The sequence below is a fragment of the Marmota flaviventris genome, chromosome 1, assembly GCF_047511675.1.
Source record: "Marmota flaviventris isolate mMarFla1 chromosome 1, mMarFla1.hap1, whole genome shotgun sequence".
Taxonomy (NCBI): Eukaryota; Metazoa; Chordata; class Mammalia; order Rodentia; family Sciuridae; genus Marmota; species Marmota flaviventris.
Window position 1 is genome coordinate 153,321,690 of NC_092498.1, and position 22,830 is coordinate 153,344,519.

At 37.6% G+C, this 22,830-nt stretch overlaps 1 long non-coding RNA gene across 2 annotated transcripts; it reads right to left on the minus strand.

Moving 5' to 3' along the window:
• Positions 1 to 5,564: 5,564 nt before the first annotated feature.
• Positions 5,565 to 22,253, minus strand: LOC139707244 (uncharacterized). 2 transcript variants are annotated; one of them, XR_011708815.1, is made up of 2 exons: positions 18,314 to 22,253; positions 5,565 to 5,754 (listed from the first exon to the last, which is right to left on the minus strand). It is a non-coding gene; the product is annotated as an uncharacterized lncRNA (long non-coding RNA). The 2 variants fall into 2 exon arrangements; XR_011708816.1 differs by lacking the exon at positions 5,565 to 5,754 and adding an exon at positions 14,396 to 14,579.
• Positions 22,254 to 22,830: the final 577 nt, after the last annotated feature.

A 22,830-nucleotide genomic window follows, 5' to 3' on the forward strand; every position in this document is an offset into this window, starting at 1 on the left:
TGTTCATCCAGAGAGGATCTCAGCTTTGTGTGTGGGGTTTCTGCATGAGAATAGCTGTTGTCTTTAGGTACCCCAATTCCTCCTTCCTTCTGAGCTTTCTCTATGTATAAGAAGCAGTGTTCAGGTCCAGAATAAGTCAGTCCTGTAGTCTAGCTCTACATTGTCTATGAATAAATTCCTCAATTTCCAGCTTCCTGTCCATATTGTCAATGCAAAATTCCCCTCTCCACAATATCCACTCTTTGTTTCCCATACTGCATTTCAAATAGATGCAGTATTTTTCAATGTTTTCTTCCAAGTACTGGGTGGCACTTTTTAAATATTTCATTTTCTGTTTTGAGCATTTTGCATGAGAGGAAACCAGAGATTACTTGACCATTTGGGGAAAAAAGGTGTGTGCCTTCTGGTTTTCTTCTATAGGCACAGAAAACTCACTACAATGACTTTGAGATTCCCCTGCAGACTTCACTACGTGACATAACCTCAGTTCATTCTCCCATCTTTTCCTGGCCCTGGATTTCAGAACGGCCTGACACAGGTGTCCAAAGTTTATGTCTCAAGCCTCTTGGAGTGTCTAGTGAGTGCCATTCCTGGGTCTTGTCCTCCTAGAGAGCAGTTGGAAGTGTGGGGCGGGAGCCTCTCAGGAGAGTAGCTGGAGGCCCTGCCAAGATTTTCCTTTCATCCAAAAGGCATTTCCACTGTTTGTTTGGTTTTAATAAGCTACTGTGAATAGCAAAAACGATGTCAGGTGTGTAGCCATTTGTTTGACACACCGATTCCAATCTCTTTAGCTGTATACCCAGAATTATTACTACTGGATCAAGCAGTAGTTTTGTTTTGACTTTTATGAAGAACCTTTATACTAATTTTTAAAAAGCAGTACAAAAGCAAGCCTCAACTCCAAATGTTTCTCAATAGTGGGTGCGGGTGCCTAGTGGTGGGGCTTTCTGCCTTGTGTTGTGGGGACATGAAGAAACCCCAGACCCAATTCATCTCATTCCCACTTTGGAACATGGTGCCCAGATGACTGGAGAGAAAGAGGGATGTGGAGACCTCCTCTCTTCAGGCTGATGTCCTGTGTGGTAATTGTGGGATCATAAATACCTTTTTGAATTTAGGTCACTTCTTATGTTTTTTCAGTTTTTTTTATTAAAGGATGAGAGGTGAGTAGAAGACAATGAAAAAGGTCTTGTTGTGAATATCATGCTACCCTCTGGTTGTTATGGTTACTGCCTAGTTGTACCAGTGCCATTGGTCACTAGGCCAGTGACTCCCTCCAGCTCTGGGTCTCAGTGCTCTATTATTGGCACTTCATCTGGTTACTGAGCTCATGTAAAGTGTCTGAAGAAGGCAGTTTCTGAGGTTGTAGGTCATGGTGGCTGCTGAAGCTTCTGCTCCTCATTTGAAGTGAAGGCATGCTCAGGAGACCCTCAACACTCCAGTCCTGAGTAACGTCAAGGAAGGGTGTGAAGGCTTTACACCAGAACCACAAGCTCATAGGAAAAAGCTAAGGTTGATGTGAAATCTGCTGGACAGGTTACTGCAAAAATAGTGAAGAGATCACAGGAAAACAAAGTGAGAAAGAAGAAGACAAAGAGACAAGAAGAAATATTACCAGCTAGATGAAGCAGCCTGCACATAGTAATTGACAAAGAAACTGAATTTCTACAGGAAACTGCCTCATTGTGCTTGGAGAGCGAGCCGGGCCCACCTCTAGGAGTTTAGACTCAGAGGAAGGAATGGGTGTCCTGCAGTAGAGGCTGAGCCTCCCTTAGATGAAGTGATGAATGGACCCCAGACCCCACTCACCTCAATCCCACTCTCATACTAGGTGCCCTACTGACTTGAAAAGAAGAGAGTTGTGAGAACCTCCTGGCCCAAGGCAGTGTGATATCCTGTGTGATTATTGAAATCCAGCGATCCTAAAGACCTGTGTCACTTTTTTTTTTTCACATTTGTGCTCAGAGGATTGGAGGTCAGTAAAAGAAAGAAAGGTCCTCTTGAGAAATCCACTGTACTTTCTGGTGGTTATAATCACTCCCAGTTGTACCAGTGCCATTGGTCACTGAGCCACTGCTTCCTTCCAGGTTTGGGGTTCTTTGGTTCACTGTTGGTTAAGGGAGGAGATGGGGGACCTTCAAGTATGGTGTCCTGGGCCAGGGTGTCCTGGGACCATGTCAGCAGTTTGGACTTATTAGAGGGTGTGGGCAGAGTTCTCTCATTTCTTGAGTGTGAGCCTAGCTCCTGTAGTTGATACACTGCTCCTGTAGTTGATACACTTTCACAGGTGGTGTCCTGAAAAGTGAATGCATTTTGCTTTCAGAGAAAGGAAAGGGAACAAAGAAGAGGCCTATCTAGAGGCATTTCTGGGGTAGAGGACCAACCTGTGCATCACACTTGCCATAGAGAAACCTGATGTCATTATGGCAACCATGAAGACTATGGTGCCATTCTTTAGGAGGAATTGTTGTGGTGAGGGCAGCAGGGCCCTGCCTCCAGGAGTTTGGACTCAGCAGGGTGTGAGTGTCCCACTGTGGGGGCTGAGGCTCCCTTGGTGTTGGAAGAGAAAAGGATACTAGACCCATGTCATACAATTTCTACTTTGTGACAAGAGGGGGGTGGGGAGAGAGGGAGAGGGAGAGGGAGAGGGAGAGAGAGAGAGAGAGAGAGAGAGAGCGAGAGAGAGAGCAAATGCATGTGCTAGGTCTGGTGTGTTCAGCATCAAGTTCTGTGGCAAATGGGGGTGGAAAAGAAAGTGCTTCGTCATTAAATACATCAGTCTTCTAAGGAAACATTCTGAAATTTATACACAGTAAATTCAGGGGATTTTCAGGAATTATAATTAAAGAGGCTATGATATAAAATCATACATCAGAGATCATCACACTTTTTAAGTATAATTTTTGTTTCAATATTTCAATATGTTTAGTTGTCTTCTGGGATTTAGTGCATGGGCTCTCTCTCATCCAGTGAAGAGGACTACGGAATAGGATAGAGGAGAGTATGGCTGCAGAGTCACTAATCAAGACTCTGGAGACCAAGCAGGAAGCAGGTCTGACTTTATTGTGCAGTTACCATGTATATATATTCAGGAAGTAGCTAAGCAGATTATAGGCAGCCACCAATACAATTTCTGGCCAACTGTCCTTGCAATGACCAGTCGAGGAGTGGGCCATAGAGCAAGTGCAGGTACTGCAACATGCGGCCTCATGCCCAGGGTGATGTAAGCTGTTTGTTGCTCACATGCCTAGCATGAGGGAGTGGTTTGCCACTCAGACACCCTTAATGTATGCCATATATTCAGTAGTCCATGCACTTGTTCCCACAATTTAGTATGAAATGTATTTCTTTCTTATTGGCTGAATTCCAGATGTATCTGAAAGCCTCATTTTCCTCTTATCTTAGCTGTGATATGTCTTCAAGTTGCCTTTTGTCTATTACCTTATCCACACCTTCCTAAGAAGGTGAAGTGTTGGTCTTAATTAGTCTCCAATATTCCTATGTGTGTTTGTGTTAGACATTCTCTTGGGTGTCTTGTAATGCTGTTGTCAACTGTTCCATTGCCCTGTGGATGGCATAAAGATCTCCGTATGATGGCACTCATATACATTATTCAGATAAAATTGTTGGGAATGACATTACTGGGAATAAAGTTGACAGTGAGTTGATGCATACAATAGATTCCTGTTGCAGTGTAGCAGGGAATTAAGGTGTGGACACCAAGATCTGAAAGCAACGTTTTATTAGTGGTTCCATGGGCCAAAGAGATGGTTCCCAAAGGACCATACTTATACATAAGCATGTTTGGGGTACATCAAGGAAACAGAGTTGGTGCAATTCTATCGCAGAGTGTAGTCTACTTTTCTTTCTGGCACGAACTTGTTAACAGCCTCGGGACTCTTTGCTCAAGAAGCTTAGGGTCTTTTACTGCACTAAGCCTAAAGAAGGAATGTCGCCATAGCTTTGTCTTTTGCCTCTGCTACTGTGGTTTTCTTTTGCAACTACCTGTTAACCACCGCATGCCTCTATGGGTAAATGTCAGTAATCAGAGCTGCTGTGTTAGCATACAAAACCAAAGCCTGTCATCTCTTAATCTGCTGAAGTTCCTATTTCTTAGATGCTTTGTTTTATTCTATTTTTTCTGACTACATTAGAATAATGGAGCTAAAGTATCTGAATACTGAGAATGAGTAAGAGAAGAAAAGATGGTGGATTTGTGGGAAGTGGTGGTTCACACAGTTTCATGACTTGGGACACAATCAGAAAAAAATTACTTCTTTGGGAGGTGAGTGAAGGGTGGGGGGAAAACAGTCCACTAATACTCAATATAGGAGAGAAAGTCCTGAACCTTGGAAAGTTGAAGTACACCAGACAAGGCTAAGGAGCTGTTTAGAAGCTGAACTCCTGGTGGGAATTTGGAGTGGGATGGGAGGGAAATGTATGTGTGTGTGTGTGTGTGTGTGTGTGTGTGTGTGTGTGTATGGCCCACTCCTTGTGTGTGTTTGTATATGTATATATTCTTTTTTTGTAACCATTTTAGAGGGTACAATTATACACACACATATACACACAAACACACACACAGAAGACCTAAAAATAGCTGTAAGTTCTGGGATATTTGGCATGGAAAACCCCAGGACTGGAGGTGCAGATTGTCTTGGGTAGATCCAGAGGCTATTTGGCCAAACAAACTGGTATTCGGACAGGCACGGTTAGTCAGTCACACACAGGAAGCTTAGACTCAAATACCTCAATGTAAAAGTGGCACAAACTTAGACTGGGTGCTTTGATTCATGAATTAAAGGCAAAAACCAGCACATAAATTGAGCAGATGCAAACTGAGAGATCTAACCTGAGCCTAGAGAATCAGGAGAATCTGGCACAGAGACAAGGTCTTGCTGAGTTGCTTAGGACCTCACTACAATGCTGAGACAAGCTTTAAACTTGCTGTTCTCCTGGATCAGGCCCTGCAAACTGCTGGGATTACAGGATTGCACCATCTTTCCAGCACAGATATTGGATTTTAAGAGAGCAGAATTGGAAATAGAAGGAAATAAATATTAAGCCGATATAAGTTTGATCTTTGTTGTTGGCATGTTTTTGTAACACTCATAGCCGGTGTGTAAATGACTCATGCTGGGTCTTATTTTGTTCAGGTTCTTCATTCTAGAGTTTGTTTCATCTAGCAGTGAGTGCCATGTGACTCACTTCTTAGGCATCTGGCTGTCCCTTTCATCAGTTGCTTCTGTGTAAAAACACAGTTGCTTCTCTATAAAAAGATGGATCCTCATTATTCCAACAAAGTCCTCTGTCTGGAGTGCTAGATGCAATCACACAACCTGCACTAGCACACAAAAGAGAGCTAAAGCAGGAGCCGGGAGGCCAAGGCGGCCAGAGAACTGAGCTCCTGGGGCGCTGGAGCACACTAGTGTGCAGGGACTGTAAGGTTAGACTCCAGGTGAAATACAGAGGAGCACATCCATTAACACATGAAGCCTGTGTGTGATTCCCATTCTGTCAGGGAAACAGCCACAGCAGCAGGGATCACCATCACAAAATGCCACTAGGATGTGACAAAGTTTTATTTCAACCATAAGAAATATACACACTAAAAATTAAAAAAAAAATGTGGCAATAGATGACCTTTCATAAACAGACAACTAATCAGGACTAGAGATCAGATTCACTCCAAGTGTGGCTCAGCGGTGAAAGGCTTGCCATACTTGTGCCTGGCCCTGTGCTTGATCCACAGCTCTGCAAAACAAAGAAACAATGCATATTTAAGTATACTGAATTACGTAAATATAGTAAAAACTTGGCAAGTTTCAAATATTGGTCATGATAGAGATAATACTTTTATGTATTATAATAAAATAAGCACTGAGGAATAGAACAATTAACTGACTCTCATACACATATAGCAACAGTATGTTCATGTAAATGTACTTAAATTCAGCTCATCCAGCTGCCATCATTTATGATTTATTGCCTTATTTTATGGGTTGGGGCCTTGACTGCTTTATTCTTTAAAAACTGCATGATTTTTTTTTTTAATTCTGGCAAAGTGCATGTAAAACTAAGTTTACTTTTGTAACCAACTTTAGAGGGTACAATTTTGTATCATTTTGTTTATTCTTTACATATCACTTTTTATATTTTACATGCAGATCCACCAGTTCCCACCAGCAGTTAGTTATTCCTTGTTTCTGCTCCACTTGGCTCCTGGCATTTTTCATCAATTGATTTTCTTATTCTCAAAATAGTATATAATATCACATATAAAATACATGGCACTTTTTTTTCTCTGATTCATTTCCCTTAGTGTACTGTTCCCCAGCTACGTCTCCATCGTAATATTTTAGTGCTCTCACTAACCATGATTGCTGGATGTGACTTAAGTTGTATCTCAGAAGTAAAGTGCTTTCCTAGTAGGCACAAGGCCCTGAGTTCAGTTCTAGAACTGCCAAATAATATTGCTGAATAATATTACAATGCAGACATACCAATTTTCTATTGTCCATTAATATTGTGTTGTTTTTACCATTGAGTCTCATTCAGTTATAAATACTCATGTGTTAATGAGAACTCATTTGAGTACATGCTTTCAGTTATTTATGGAACTTTTTAGGGGAGGGTTCTGCTTATTTTAGTATTTTATCAAGAAACCACCAAGGTATTTTCCATAGCGAATGCAAGATTTTATATTGTTATCAAAGGGGTCTGGAAACTTTTCTACAATCTTCACATTTTTTTCCTTCATTTCTTAGGTTTATTTTAAAAAAAAAATATTGGACAATTATTTGTTCTCAGGACCCAAAACAATGACATTTGCACAGACAAAAGTCACCCCTACTTGTAAGTTATGATATTGAACACACAAGATTTCTGCCAGGGGGTTTTAGCCAGTGACAGGGTAAAACAAATCAAATCTGTAGAGGAAATATAGTTTGTAGGAGGTCAGCTAGACAGTAGAGCTTGATGTTGACTGATCAGTCTCAATAATTTTGTGTGTCCTGGGATGTATACAGTTTCCCTGTAGGTAGGGTTCCTTGCTCTAGGGTGATTCTGAAGGGTACAAAGTGGCAGTGCACTGTAAGAGCCAGAGAAAAGAGGAGGCTGGGCTTTGAACTCAACTGGCTTCTCAAAAACGTCAGTGAGTGCTAAAAAGTGAGTATAAGCAGATCTTCAAAACCACACAAACCAAAACACCTAATGTAATTGTCTTTACTTTCCTTTTTCTTTCTGCACAGAAAAAAATTGTGTATTGCCCTGATTTAATCATTACACAGTGTATACTTATGCCAACATATCAAACTGTATGCCATAAGCATGTTCAATTGTTATATTTCAATTAAAAAGAAAACATTTGAAAAATAGAAAAGCCTTAAAAGAACAGACCTGCTAATGATTCAATTATATTCTCTAAGTAATATCTAGTCATTTTGGACTCCAAATAAAATTGTAATGCTATTCCATTAGTGCTATTGATTAAGAGAAAATAGCAGTTGAATCTTATGGAATATTAAGTGTCAAATTTTCCTATAAAATTATAATTGCAGTTTATATTTTATACAATGAACTGTGAGTAGGAACAATCTACAGTATCTTTAAACAGAGTAGGAACAATCTACAGTATCTTTCAGAGAAGAGAATTATAGCAATTTGACAAATTGGGAACCTGAAGCAAGGAGATCACATAACTTATTCATTCTCTGAAATCTCAATGATGGTACTACAGGAACAACTATATTAATATCATTTAATCTGCAGCTATTTTGATTCATATCACTAATTTAAAATCTATGCATTCTATTGTTTAGTATAAAATTTCACAGAAAAATTTTAAAGTCAAATTTATTTATTTATTTGTGTGTATGTATTTTTGAAGCATATCTAAGGCTCCACTGGTCAGTCTAATTCAAGAACATTTGATTCAGTACTATTTTTATTTTTTTTAAATAAATTTAGCTGTTATATTTAAGTCCAGAATGATTCTGAGTTAATTATTTATATAATCCCATGTAAAATACATTATCACTCTTTTGCATTAAATATGCAATTTTATTCCTATCTTATTTGTGGAAGATGCTATTCTCACTTGAATTAACTTGAGAACCTTGTGAAAAATAAATTTGCCAGAGCTGTACTTTGTGATGCATGCCTGTAATGCTAGTGGCTTGGGAGGCTGAAGCAGAAGGATTATGTGTTCAAAGCCAGTCTTAGCAACTTAGTGAGGCCCTAAGAAACTCAGTGAGTCCCTGTCTCTTAATAAAATATTAAAAGGGTCTAGAGATGTGACTCAGTGTTTAAGTTCCTCTGGGTTCAATCACTGGTATAAAAAAAAATAAGAGAGTTGGGCAGCTTATTTTTCCACTGCCCATTTTCTTCCACTGATACATTTCTAGATTTTTTTTTAATCAGGGATTTAACCCAGAGGCACTTATCCACTGGGGCCAAATTACCAGCTCTTTTTAATGTTTTATTTTGAGAGAAGTTCTTGATAAGTTCCTTAGAGCCTCATTGTATTGCTGAGGCTGGTCTCAAACTAGCAATCTTTCTGTCCAGCCTCCTGAGTCTCTGGGATTAAAGGTGTGCATCACCACGTCTGGCCAGGCAATTCTTTAAAATAACTATTGTGCTTAAGGTGATAAGATATGCTAATGTCACTAACATGCACCATATGTTATAATTGTAATTCAAATTTCATTGTTTTGTAAATAAACAATAATTAGCAAGAACAACTAAAAGTAAAATTTTTAAACATTTATAATGTTTCTGTTGCCTATGGAGATAGATATATATATATATATATATATATATATATATATATATATATATATCACTAAATTTTTCCCTAAGATTTTTTTTCCTTAAGATTGTTTTCAGTAGATTCTTCAAGTATATGATTAAATATCACTGCTATCATTATGGCCTTCTTGGAAATTAATGAGTTTCTTATAAATATTTTACTGTGGTTAACATCAAATAATGATGAATTATAGCACTCATCTCTGAATCTTATTATTTATTTATTTTTGTTGTGCTAAAAGAGAAATTCAGGGCCTTGCACAGGCTAGGCAACTGATCTACCACTTAACTACACCCACAGCTTCATGAATCTTACTGTTCAAATATTGGTAAGTAAAAAATTATTCAAATGTACAATTAAAATAATTTGCTATGTTTATTTGTAAGTCATAAATATGTATATATACACACACACACACACACATATAAATGCATGCATACATGAAATTCCTATATTTTCTTGTGGTAAAGTTTTTTGAGGGTATATAAATAAAAAGTGGAATTGAATATTACATGATACTATTATATATAAAATATGATATGTACACATGTAATATTAGCAAAATATGTAATATATACTACATGTAGTATAATATAATCTAAAAAATATCAATGAATTTTATACATTGCATATATGTTACATAGTATATCTATTATAAAGCATATATGATAAGTAATGTGATATATGTTATAATACTGAAATGCATACATTTTAAACATTGACTCAAAGCTTTAATAGAATGAGAAAAAATGAAAAATAAATTTTATGAATGTAAACAATGGATTTTAGAAATCAAACAATTAGTAAGCAACAATCTTTCTCGTCTGATGACAGTCAGTCAGTTAGTAGTACTTGATTAAACTTGGGCTTCATTAAACTCTTGAGAATTAACAGCTATCTTCAAATAAGAATTTCAATATACAAAGAGTCTCTAAGGTAGATTGCAGAAAATATAGCAAGGCAACCCACACTGTTAATTTGTGAACAAAATAGGCAAGTTTTCAGTGTGTTAGACACCAAAATAAAGTATCACAAAGGGAAATTTTTGAGATTAATTTTGAAAATTTACTATCATTCTCTCAAGGCTGTAAATGCTATGGCACACATAAAAAAGAAATAAAACTGGTCATAGTAGCACTGATTCAACAATTGTATGTGTCTGTCCTCACACTATTCAGCAACTTAACTCAAGGTTTCTATCAGTGGAAGCCTGGGGTTCAGCTGCCCTCTCTGTAGGAATAAGGAAATGAAATCCTGCTTCCCACTTCCTAATTTCTCTGTTATTCAAAATCCTAATTAGCTAACATTGTTTTTTTTTTTTTTTATCATTCAAGGTAATATTAGAGAAGATGCCAAACTGCCATAACTAGGACAACATTTGTATAAAATTTATTAAAGTTCAACAGAGTTATTATTTCCCATTCATCTATCAAGTAATAACTTTATGGAAATACTGTTTTTGTCATTTTGAAGGAAGAATTAGGAAAACTATTTTTAAACAGGAAGAAGTTCTCCTCCTGAGTTACTGGAAATTATTCTCACTTATTAATCTAAGAAATGTCCTCAAACTATAATTACATGCTTTGGTAAAGTCATCATATTTGCTTTATAAAATTCTGAGTTTAAAATATTAGTAAAATTAAATAATATGAAGAATTCAAGTGCATTTCCAATTCTTTCTGATATGAATCATAATTTTTTTAATCTAAAATTCAAAGGGTAAAATAATTGTAAATATATAGTATAATATTTTATTTCATCATAGAAAACTCAAAACAGATAAAAAGCCACCATGGTCATTGATTAAAATTCTACTATCTTAAAAAACAAAACAAAACAAAAAAACATTTTAACTTTTTTTTAAAATTATATCCCTCTACTTCTATTTTCCACATATTCCTATGGTATGCTAATTATTATAATTTTAAAATAAATTTATTCTACTACATGCATGTCACAGAGAATGAAAATAAATCAATGTGAAATATTCTCTAAGTGTGAACTCCTTCTCTCTGAGTCCCCTCAGTCATCCTCAGTACTTCACGTGTCTGCTTCTAGGGATCACATTCAGCTCTGTTTGCCCCCAGATTGATTTTGAGCTGAACTGGAGGCCTCCTAGAATCCACAGTTAGAACCAATAGGAAACACTCACAACCACAAACAAACCTCTACTCCCTTTCCATGAAAATGTCCAAGGTCTCTGTCCAGCCAAGGCCAGCTCTGTACCTTGCCAGTTCCCCTTGTTTTGAGGGTGTGGAAAGCTGTTTAGATCTGGGCAAAGCTGGACTGGGATTCTCCCTCTTTTGTGAGAAAGAGGGAACTGGAACACAGGGCCCTTCAAGCTGCAGAGCTGGAACACGGGGACCACACGCTGAGCACATCCTTCTGGCTTTGGGCGTGGTATCCATAGGAGACTGGATACCTCTTTGAAGAACACTTCTCCCACAAGCAGGAATAATCAGCTTTGTCTCATGTCCTGCCTCACACTATCAGAGTCCTCGCATGGCTTAAAGTTTCTGCAAGCTGGTATTTATTCATTTAAAGCTCACACATCTATGCATTTCTTCAATCAGTCCTCATCACAATTACTGATCTATTCATTTTAGCTTCATGTAACCTGATATACAAAAGCTTCAGGAGATTTAGCATATGAGTGCAAACTGCCATGTTAGTCCATGGCAGAGCTGGGCTGAACTGGTACCATCTTTTTTTTATTTTATTTTATTTTTCCTCTGATTTCTCTCTCCTCTCCATACATACTCTCTTTGGGTGAAGCCTCAGGGGTCACAGACCTGTTGGATGGGTTGTTAGCATTTGCTTATCAACTGTTTTCCCACTGTCCTCCTTTGTGTTGGATAATACAGTGAGCCTGAGCCAATGATGTGGGAAGAAGATTTGGGCTTCTTTACATACTGGCCCCTAAAATGTCCTGTGTGATGTACACACTGCATATAGGGGATCCCAAAGGACATTAAGAGGACTCAATGACTGAACCAAGTTTTTTTTTTTTTTAAAGGTCTCACAGTGGCCCAGACGGTCTCCTCCAGAGTTCAGGGTTACTGTGGTAGGAAGATCTTCATGGTGGATACCTGGCCAAGGAGAAGAGTCAGGTGCGGACAGGGCCAGTAGCAGGACAAGGCTGGGTGAGAACAGAACTAGCAATGCTTCCATTGCTTGGAGAAGTCTCTTAGAAAATGTGACCAGGAGCTGGTGTACACAGATGCCTGGGAATCATATGGAAAGAACACCCTGTTGTGAGTTATGAGGAAGAGATGATGGCAGAGAAGAGATACATGTCCAGGATTCTGACAGCAGTCTTGAGAAGAACAGATATTGCCCGAGGTCTTCAGGCTCTGCTGTCATTCACCATGGTAAATCATGACAACAAATATTCCTCTAAGCACAGGGGCTCAAGATAGAGTTTGTCCCCAAGAATGATTTAGGTGCTGCTTTGTGGGATTGCCAGAGATTTCCAAGCATGAGCACAGAGGTAGAGTGTACTCAGTGTTTCATGGGAAAGTGGTCCCTGAGGATGGGGGTATAGACTTGGGGGAGAAATGAGAGAGAGAGGGAAAGAAAGTGCAACTAGACACTTTCACTGGAACCTGAAGTGTGCTTAGCCTGAATTACTTGAACCTGAAGTGTACTTGGAACAGGAAAACATCAATCCTCACCCACATCATGGATATGTAAATTCAGAATGGATTTTCAAAGGAAATAATGAAGAAAATATGAAAAGTTTCTAAAAGGACAATTTTAGTAGTCTCAGTATCATATTTTAACATTTCCTTAAAAATGACAGATTTTATTAAGATTAAATTTATTTTATATAAAAGCATACACATGTACAAAGAGACAGCAGATAAAGACAAGATGAGGCAAAAAGAAACACACAGTATGAGACAGAGAAACTGAAATGATAGGAAATGAGACACTTGAATATGTTAGGTCTGGAATTTAGATTTTTCTATTTCCATTTTTTTTATAGTTATGGTATGTCTTCTAACAGATAGGGAAGAACCCAAGGTTTAAAATTAAAGTCTTCTCAGTCTCTCCTAAGATGGTGCTTTCTCTGTGCATGCACAGTGATGTTCTAAATTTCACTATATATGCAAGTGGTCTGGAATGTTCTAGATATTAAAAGAGTGAGGAGAAAATAGGAGAGGGGGAGAAAAAATGCAGAGTTAAAAAAAAAGACATGAAGATTCCAAAAGGAATCTCTGTGAAGTGAAAATGATAACTACTTTGTGATGATCATTTATATATATATATATATATATATATATATATATATATATATATATATATACATACACACACATACAAATAAACAAACATAGACATATATGTGTATATATGTATGTATACACATATATGTGTGTGTATATGTGTGTGTGTATGTATGTATGTATATATATATAATCATTGCATTCCTTAAACACACATTAATGATATTTCAATAAAGAACAAAAACTAAAATGGCACACAATATTTAAGCTTTATAAGCTTCAATATCTATCTATCCATCTATCTATATCTACATATATATAATATTATTATAAAAATGAAACAAAAAGACAAGCTAAAAGTGTAAGTCTAATCCACCGCCTCTGTTCTTTCTTTCTTTTTTTTTTTTAAAGAGAGAGGGAGAGAGGGAGAGAGAGAGAATTTTAATATTTATTTTTTAGCTATCGGCAGACACAACATCTTTGTATGTGGTAATGAGGATGGAACCCGGGCCGCACGCATGCCAGGTGAGCGCGCTACCGCTTGAGACACATCCCCAGCCCCCCTGTTCTTTCTTTTAGTAAATCATCACAGGGCTCATCTATGAGGGTTCTGTGTTTGGGATTGGGGTCTCTGATAAACTTCATGATTGTGGCATGCTTGCTAGGTAGAAAGTTTCTCTGCAAAGGCACAGAAAGCCTGGCTGCTAGGAAGTTTCTCTGTAAAGACACAAGATGCCTGGCTGCTGGAAAATTTTTTTGTAAAGCCATGGGATGCCTCTCTGCTGTAGCAATGTCCCTTATGAAGAAGCTCTGTGTTAGAGTCTTCTCAGTCTCAACTTTGATTTTAGGCATATAATTCCTGGGAATAAAGGAACTTGCTTGCTGGGATAACTACAATGTTTCAATAAGCTCCCTTGTTCCTGGATCTGCCCGCTTAAAAGTTACTTTAGTCAATGAATTTCTTAAGAGCTGCACAAAGCTCCTGACTTTGCATATTGTAACTGTGGAATATAACTGCAGAATAAACAATGTTACTGGTACTCTAAGCAATAAAAATGTAATTATGGTCCTAATTACCTAATGTAACCTATCAGTGTAAATAAACATTGTCACTTGGAAAAAACAGCCATTTTTCTTCCTGCCTCTACATCTTGTTTCTGTGTCCTCTTATTATTTTTCCTAATACTCATTAAGGGTAAATTTTTTGTAGGTATATTTACAATTTCTATGGTTTTTAAAATTCAAAAACATGCCATAGAAAATTCCCAACCCCAGATATTATTGTAAAGCAAATTCACTTTGGACTGGAAATCAACTTTTTTTAGTCTGATGAAACAGAACATCCACACACCCTGGGTACATGAGACAGGTTTATTACTTATGGACAGGGAGCAAGGGCATGCAGAAGCTTTGAATTCATTCCAAGCTTGTCCCTCGCAGTCATGAAGGCTCCACACAGAGGATTCAGTTTCATCCAAGTATGCTCCACTTACACCAAAGCTGAAGGACCCCAGGAAGATGTCCACCTTGGGTTTTATGCCCTAGAACCACAACACTCTCTAAATCATTAAAGGACATACTGATTCTAGGAAAACTGGAATAGAAGTTATGTTGTTCCACTTAGTTTCTTCCTAGCTTATGGTGTTACCTTCTCAGTATATTTTGCAGTTGTCCTGAGAACTACAAGGGATAATGTGGGACTGTGAACAGGGTTGTTCCAAGACGACTTGGAGAATGCTCTTGCAGTCACTCCTGAGGTTACATTGGGTTAACTGGGGTTTAAAGATGATGCTAAGACTGCTGATTGGCAGATCATAGAGGGGGAGATATTTTTCTCTTATACACTGGCATACACACTGGTATCTGATTGTCCTACTCTATTTACATGGGCCCTTAAAGCAGAATACAGAGATGCAGCAGAGGACACAGTCAGAGATATAAGGTATGAGAGGTTCTTTTTACATTACTGCTGGAATTGAAGACAGTAAGTATGTGAGCCAATGACACTGTGAAACAAAAGGAAAGTTTTAATTGATGAATTTACTATTGTTATTACTGGTAGCAAGGATTGACCCAGGAGCTGTTCACTACTGATCCACATCTGCAGGCCTTTTTATTTGTAGACAGGCTCTAGCTAAGTTGCTTAATGCTTCACTTATTTTCTGAGACTAGTCTTAAACTTTCATCCTTCTAGCTCAGCCTCCCAAGCCACTGGGATTATAGGCATGCACCACTCTGGCCAGCCAAAGGTATTTATTATTAAATGATACTAAAAATTGTACATATTCATAGGGTATCACACGATATTTGAATACAATGTGCATATTAGCAATCTTCAAATCAGGTTAGGCATACTTGTCTCTCAAATAGCTACCATGTCTTAGGGCAAAACTTCTCAAAATAATTTCCCAGATGTTTTAAAATATAGAATATATGATGATAAATGAGAGAAAAAAGTATCTACTGTACATTTTCAGAAAACATTGAAATTTATTGTTTACTTTTTTAAAAGACTTAAATAACTACCAACATATATAAAAAGCTGATTCTGAATGGTTTTATGATGTAAATTTTTAAGTTATTAATTGATGTCCTTGAAGAAAATGAAGGGAACCACCTCCCTATGCATATATATATATGTCTTAGTATATGCATCTATGTTTAACAGAACCTATGTTATTAACATTAAATAAAGACATATAAAAGTATTTCTATTAAAATAAGAGCTTCTACTTGGTTGAATCTCATACAAACATTTGATAAACTCAGTCAGTATATTCTAAAGCCAAGGAGATGTAAACCTATAATCAATGAATCAATCACCTTTACACACATAACAGCAGAAACTCTTACAATTATCATTAAAAACACACTGTGAAACTATAGGTGAGTCCTCATCATGATACTTCAAACTAAAAAATGACCATGTCATGTTATCTTTTTCTGTTGCAATAACCAAATACCCAAGACTGAGTACTTGACAAAGAAATTTAGTGACCTACAGTTCTGGAGATGCCAGAGTATGGTGCCAGCATCTGCTCAACTCTTTGAGGAATTACGAGTAGGTGAAATCACAATAGTGGGAGCACATACAGAATAGACCACAGGACAGGACAGGGAGCGAGAGAGCAGAGACACCAGAACGCTCTGTAAGACAGCCCAATTTCATGGGAACTGATATACTCCAGACATTACCATTTATCCCTTTAAGCATGACCTCTCAATGACCCAGCCACCTTGTACTTACATCCACACGTCAAAGTTTCCACCTCCTCCAAAACCTTCACACTGGGTGCAAAGCTTCCAGCACATGGAACATTTTTTTTTTTGAGGGGGGAGGACTTATGTGTCCAGAGAGGAAGGCATGAAGTAATTAATATTCCTGCAGTTGAATTCTATTACCAACCAAATATGAAAATACAAACTACAATTAAAATACAATTTTCTAAGTCAAATATAAAAGAGTTGAAGCTGATCATTTTCATTTATAGAAAGTACAAAAAATGAAAGTGATCTATGGTATTTAATGTCACATACTGGTCCCTGTTGAATATGATTATGGTAGAGGCACAAAGAGGAATCTTTGAGATGGACAAGATTGTATTTTGATGTAGAAGAAGCTGAAGGCAAAAGTGTATATACTTTATAAAATTTTACTTAGTAATTTATGACTGATTTGTACATAAAGCTGCTTTGATGGTTTATTGGTGATTTAAAAATCATTTGTAACAATAAAAAATTACACCTAATGTATATTATCAAGGTGGACATGAAATATATGAAACAGAGCAGGGGTTTTTAGTGGACAATTGCTTCCCATTCTGCCCATTTCTATATTGTAGGGATTCTGATCTTGGAAATATTATAGAGGAACATTCCTCTGGTGAGCAAACTCCTCGGGAGTAACAAACACTATTTTACTACCCTTAGAATGTCCTGCAGTTTTTTTACTAGGAACTAGTAAGATAACGAATACATGTGAACCATCTAGCTGTAATGGCAATGCCCTGCTCTGTTCTATAGTCTTATCAGCCTTGACTTTGATCTCAGGCACATAGCTCCTGTGAATAAAGGAACTTGCTTGCTAGATAACCACAATGTTTCACTGAGCTCTGCTGATCCTGGATCTGCCCATCTAACAGTAACTTCAGACAATGGACTTTCTTGAGAGCTGCACAAAGCTCCTAACATTGCATATTGTAACTGTAGAATGTAACTGCAGAATAAGCCACTTTACTGATACCATAAACTATAATGTAGTTATGGCAGTAATGACCTAATGTAACCTATTGGTATAAATAAATGCAGCTGCTTGGACGAGCAACTACCTTTCTGCTGCATCTTGTCTCTGTTTCTCTTTTTACTTTCCTTATACTGTATTAAAAATAACTAAATTTACCTGCTAAAGGCAAATATCATTGGAGTACATTAACTTGGAAAATTCTTCAAAGACACAGAGCTAAGACATAAACATGAAAGTAGACAAATGAAAAATTCTTTCCACATTTTTAAAATGACTACTCTATCAGAAAAACAAGAAAATATGAAATTATGTGAAATCAGTTTGAAATAGTTTTAATTAAGTATAAAATTTACATATAATTTTTCAGAATTATTATTGACAGATCATAACAATCAAGATATATGCATGTGTGCATGTTCATGTTCACAAACACATATAAAACCATACACACACATTTATAACATATGAGGGTATCTGTCTAAACCACCACTCACAAATGATATGACAAATTGTACAAAACCTTATAGAGTACATATTTTACATTTTCCTCATAAATTAGAAATTTAAGATTTTTTTTATACATGCAAACTAGCCTGAATGTGCTGGTGTCTTTGATTATTAGCAAAAAGGGGTTGAAAGCTGGGAAGCACCCAGAGATTATTGCAGCCAAAATTATCAGGAACAATTTGGGATTATTTAAGATACTGGAAAGTGTATAAAAATACAAAAGAGCTCACTAGGACAAGAATTGTTTTGTTGTACTCAGGGGAGGACCTGGGCAGACATGCTGCATTCTCTGGTAATGCCTGTGCAGAATGAGCACCATGGAGCTGCTGGCCTAGAGCATGAGCACCCCCGCTTCCACACACACACACACACACACACACACACACACACAGCATCAGGGAGTGACAGGATTGCTGCAAGCAATGATTCTAGGGCTTTGTCATTAGAGCACCAGAAAATCTACCAAGATCTTGACATTTTTGTAGCTCCCTTTCCCAGTCATGTAAGTAAGAAAGGCATACTTACAAGGAGTTACAGGATCCAGCTCAGGTATAAGGAGGCACCAATGTACTGGGAGTTTTCACTTTAAAGCTCTGCCCATCTGAATTCACTGGGCTGAAGATGGTAGCCTGGAAGACACTTAGAAGGCATATGGTAACAATGGACTCATCACTGCCCATCCTGTTAACATTGAAAAGCAGCTTACATCCAAAATCACCAAGGAAGACTTCCAAACTGAAAAGTGCCCCTGTCTGGGGACTTTCTTTATGCAGGAGAATTAACAAATTGACCACATCAAGTGCTTAAGAATCAAATTTGTAGGCCTTAACCTGCACCCAGTGAAGAAAATAACAGGTAATAGATAAGACAGAAATTGCCCAGAACTCCAACCACAGTCTGTGACAGGAAGATGATTCCTACAGCCTCATCACTGGCTGCCATCCTGCCAGTTCCCAGAGGGTCCTGCAGGGGAATGGGAGTTCTGGGCTATCTGTGTCCTGTCAACCAAAATCCAACATTGCCCTCTCTCAAGTGGGAATTGCAAAATTGAACTTAAGGTTTCATTCTCACTAGCAGGTTTCATGATGCTTTAATTAAGAATTAAACCACAAAATGTGTAAAAATCCCTGCTCTAAATGCAGCACATGGTGATTTTTTAATCTTCTCAACATGAAGCAGGGGCTGAGATTACTTTCATGATTACAAGGAGAATTTGGGTACACAGAGGTTAAGTCTCAAAGTCTTACTCTGATTAGGTGCAGAGAGGGGTTTTGAAATTGTCAGTGTTTAAAGAGAGGGTGCCATGAACCACCATGTTTCCCTAAAGCTAGTAAGTGGAGTTCTTCTATTAATCAAGTTCTGTTTTTTTTTTTTTCTATTTGTTTTTCTATATTCCTACTATCTTCTAAACTAGTAGTATTTTGGAATTTCTTATTGGAAAAAAAGTTTCCCATTGATTATAAATATTTATTCTACATGTGTAATGGTTAATTTGAATTGTCAGCTTCATCAGATTAAGAGATACCTAGGATTAAGAGGATTATGGGTATGTCTATGTGTCTAGAAATGGTTGGCATGTGGGATAGCCAACTGAAATGGAGACCCTCCCTAAGAATGGGCTGCACCAAATATGATGATGACTTGGATGGAATAAAAGTTGGAAGAACAAGGAAGCAGCAGCAGATGCATGGTTGACTTTTTCTTGAATGGGTTCTTGATTGCTGCTACCATCATCTGAGGATATCAGACTCTTGCTTCTTTACTCTTCCAAAGGTGATTCTCCAGAAACCTTTGGTTTCAAACTAGAGTAGCACTGCTAATCTCTCTTGTTCAGGCCCAGGCTTCAACCTCCTGGACTTTGCATCTACTGATTCTTCCTTCCAGCTGTCTGACCTGCAGATGGCCATTGTTGACTATCCACCTTCCAGTAATATAAGCCAATCTTATAAATTATCCTTTTATAATTGTACTTCCTGTTGATTCTGTTCCTCTAGAGAACCCTGACTAATACAATATGCAATGTCAATTATATAAAGGAACATTTAAATATTTTAATAACTGCAAATGCATTGAGTTGGAACTATAGCTCTGAGGCACATGTCCCATGGTGAGTTATGTGCAATGAGACAGGACTGGTTCCACATCTGTAGAGCTACACCCTGACTCATTTATTGTGTATTAGGAAAACAAGTGCTATCACAGTAATTGTGCCACATTCCCAGGTTATATCCTCAGCTTTGGAACATAAAACATGAAAGATTGTATGGCAGAAGCAAATATTCACTGATTTAAGAAGATAAAAATGTGAGTTAATTAATACCTAAGTAAATTTGTTTCAAGGAAGCAAGGTTAGTGAATGATATTTATAACAGGAGACATTCATGCAAACTGGCACATGTGTGGCATTTGAAAGTTGAAATACTAGGATTTTTTCAGTCATCTGAATCCATATATTTCATAGAATTTGTTGTTTAGAGAAATTTAGGTGATGCTAGTTGTTCACTTTGAAAGTCACTGAATTCATCTGCACAAATATGGGTTAATTAATTGGACTCATTTGCATAATTGGATGTCAATTCATATCATAATTTTGTGAATAAATATGCTCTACCAATATTTACCTCTTACTGACAGGAGGGAGAAACAAAACAATATCCATAAAAAATGTAGAAAAATTCTCACTCACCAATGACAGCAACAGGATAAGATGGTTTGACCTGCTTAAGCCAACATATCTGTAACTCTAAGATGTGCCAGGGCTGCTAACATTAATTCTGCAGCAAGTATGATGGGTGAACACAGTACAAAAACCCTTTCAATTATTATAAATCCCTCCAATCCTGCAAGGACACTATTTACAATATGTCACCTTAACAAATGCTGTGAGATTTATCATACAGGTGAAAACCTGTGGTATAAATGCAGGTATGTTTTGTGTAGTAACAGTAAACTGGTATTAGATTGAAGTGGTACTAAATAAGAACATGGGGAATAGGGGGATTGGGAAATTTGATTGTGCAAATCCTGTAATGTAGAGGACACAGACAAAGTTCATTAAGTATCCAGGAAAAGCTCATTGGCATGACTAGGTGTAGGCACACATGGGTAAAAAGCCAAGGAACATAAAGACATAGGGCCCAGAAGGTACAAGATACATGGGGTACATGGTTTCACAGGAATTAAGGTGGTCCTGAGGATGAAGAGTGAACATGAAAAATGTTGAAGCTCACCGGATTGAAAAATTTGTAGAAGATTCAATGCCTCAGAGGCATTCATACATACGTGTGGTGAGAAGTTGTGAATAAAGCTGGGGTATCAGGTCCTGGATTAAGTACTTGTCCAAAACAGGCCCAGAATATGACAAAGAGGTGTATCTAGAGAGACACAATGTTTCTTGGAAGAGACAAATGGCAAGAGTATTGGGGGGGGGGGGGAGACAAAGTAGGTAGAGAGCTAAGGAGGCCGTGATGGCCCAAAGTGCAAGAGAAACACCAGGAAAAGCAAACTAAAAGATGTACACTTCTAGATATTAAGACTAAGTATGAGTCTTTACAACCATGTGGTATAACTATGGGACACAAAACAATACCAGTGGAAAAAAGGAAAAGTGTCTTGATTTAAAACCAGGCACACAGGAAAGAAGTGATATAAAGAGGCATGCAACCAGAAGAAAGGTGGAGGATGGTGGGGTTGGTGGCAATCAGTTTGGAGTTTGATCTTGGACATTTGGTTGTGTAGGACCCAGGAGCTATGGGGATGGACTGAGGTAATGGAATTGAAAGCAAATAAAAAAGAAGAGAACTGATAATGGGTCTTGGGGTAATGGGAGGAAGAAGGACAGTTCTGAGGTCCCTAGGATAGGCACCACAGAAAAATGAACATTAAATGTCAGGACACAGTTGTGCATTTGAGAGTTGGGATGTGGAATGTCTTCATGGCTGTGAGGGATGGGTGGAAGTTCAGTGTGAAGGCTGCAGCTCAGAATGAAGAACCAAGCATGCTTGAAAATAGGGTATGTGCAGACTCAGTCCTGCTCTGCTGAGGTGTGACCGACAAATACATTTGTACACATAAATGGTGTACAACACATGGAGCTTTCATAAGTAGATATTGTAAACTGCTTACCACAGCCTCTTAATTAACACATCTATCACTTAAGATGTATGTGTGGTGAGGATATTTAAGATCTCACAGCAAATATCAAGTATACAAAAATGTATTATTAACTTCATTCTCCATGTTATACAGCAGATCCCCCAAATTTATCGATGTTAGAATGGAATTTTGTGCACTTTAAACAACCTCCCTGTGTCCCTCACTACCCACCTCTTTACAACCACCATTCCACTCTATTTCTATGAAGTTGATTTATTAGATGTCACATAAGAGAGATCAAACTGTAATCTTGTCTGATTTATGTCACAATACTGTCCTCAGTGTTCACTTACATCAGCACAGGGACAAAATTTACCTATTTAGAAGGCTCAATAACATTCCATTGAACGTTAGTGGACGTTCCACATCACCTACACACAGTCATCCACTGGTGGACGCTATGTCTTTCCTTGCTTCTGTCTTGCTTGTTGTGAACAGTACTGCAAGAAACATGGAGATGCAGATGTCTCTGTGAGAGATAAATTATTTTCTTTTAGATGCATTCCAGGGAGGGGGATTGCTGTATCACGTGTAAGTTTTACTCTCAATTTTCTAAGGCACCTTTACGTAGTTTTCCATGGTGGGTGTGTCGATTTACATAATCTCACAAATAACCTGCCCAAGGTTCTCTTTGCTCCATATTACTGCCAATACTTGTTATCTCTGGTATTTTTAATATTAACCCGCCCAAAATAGTGAGGTAATATCTCCTCATATTTTTGAGCATTTTACTGATTAGTGTCACTATGAGCATATTTAATGTATCTACTGAGCACTTTGTCTTTTTTGAAAATATATCTACTCAAGTACTTGACCAAATTTTTGAAAACAAATTTTACTGTGCATTTTAAGGTAAACAAAACAATACCATAAAATAGAGTGAAATT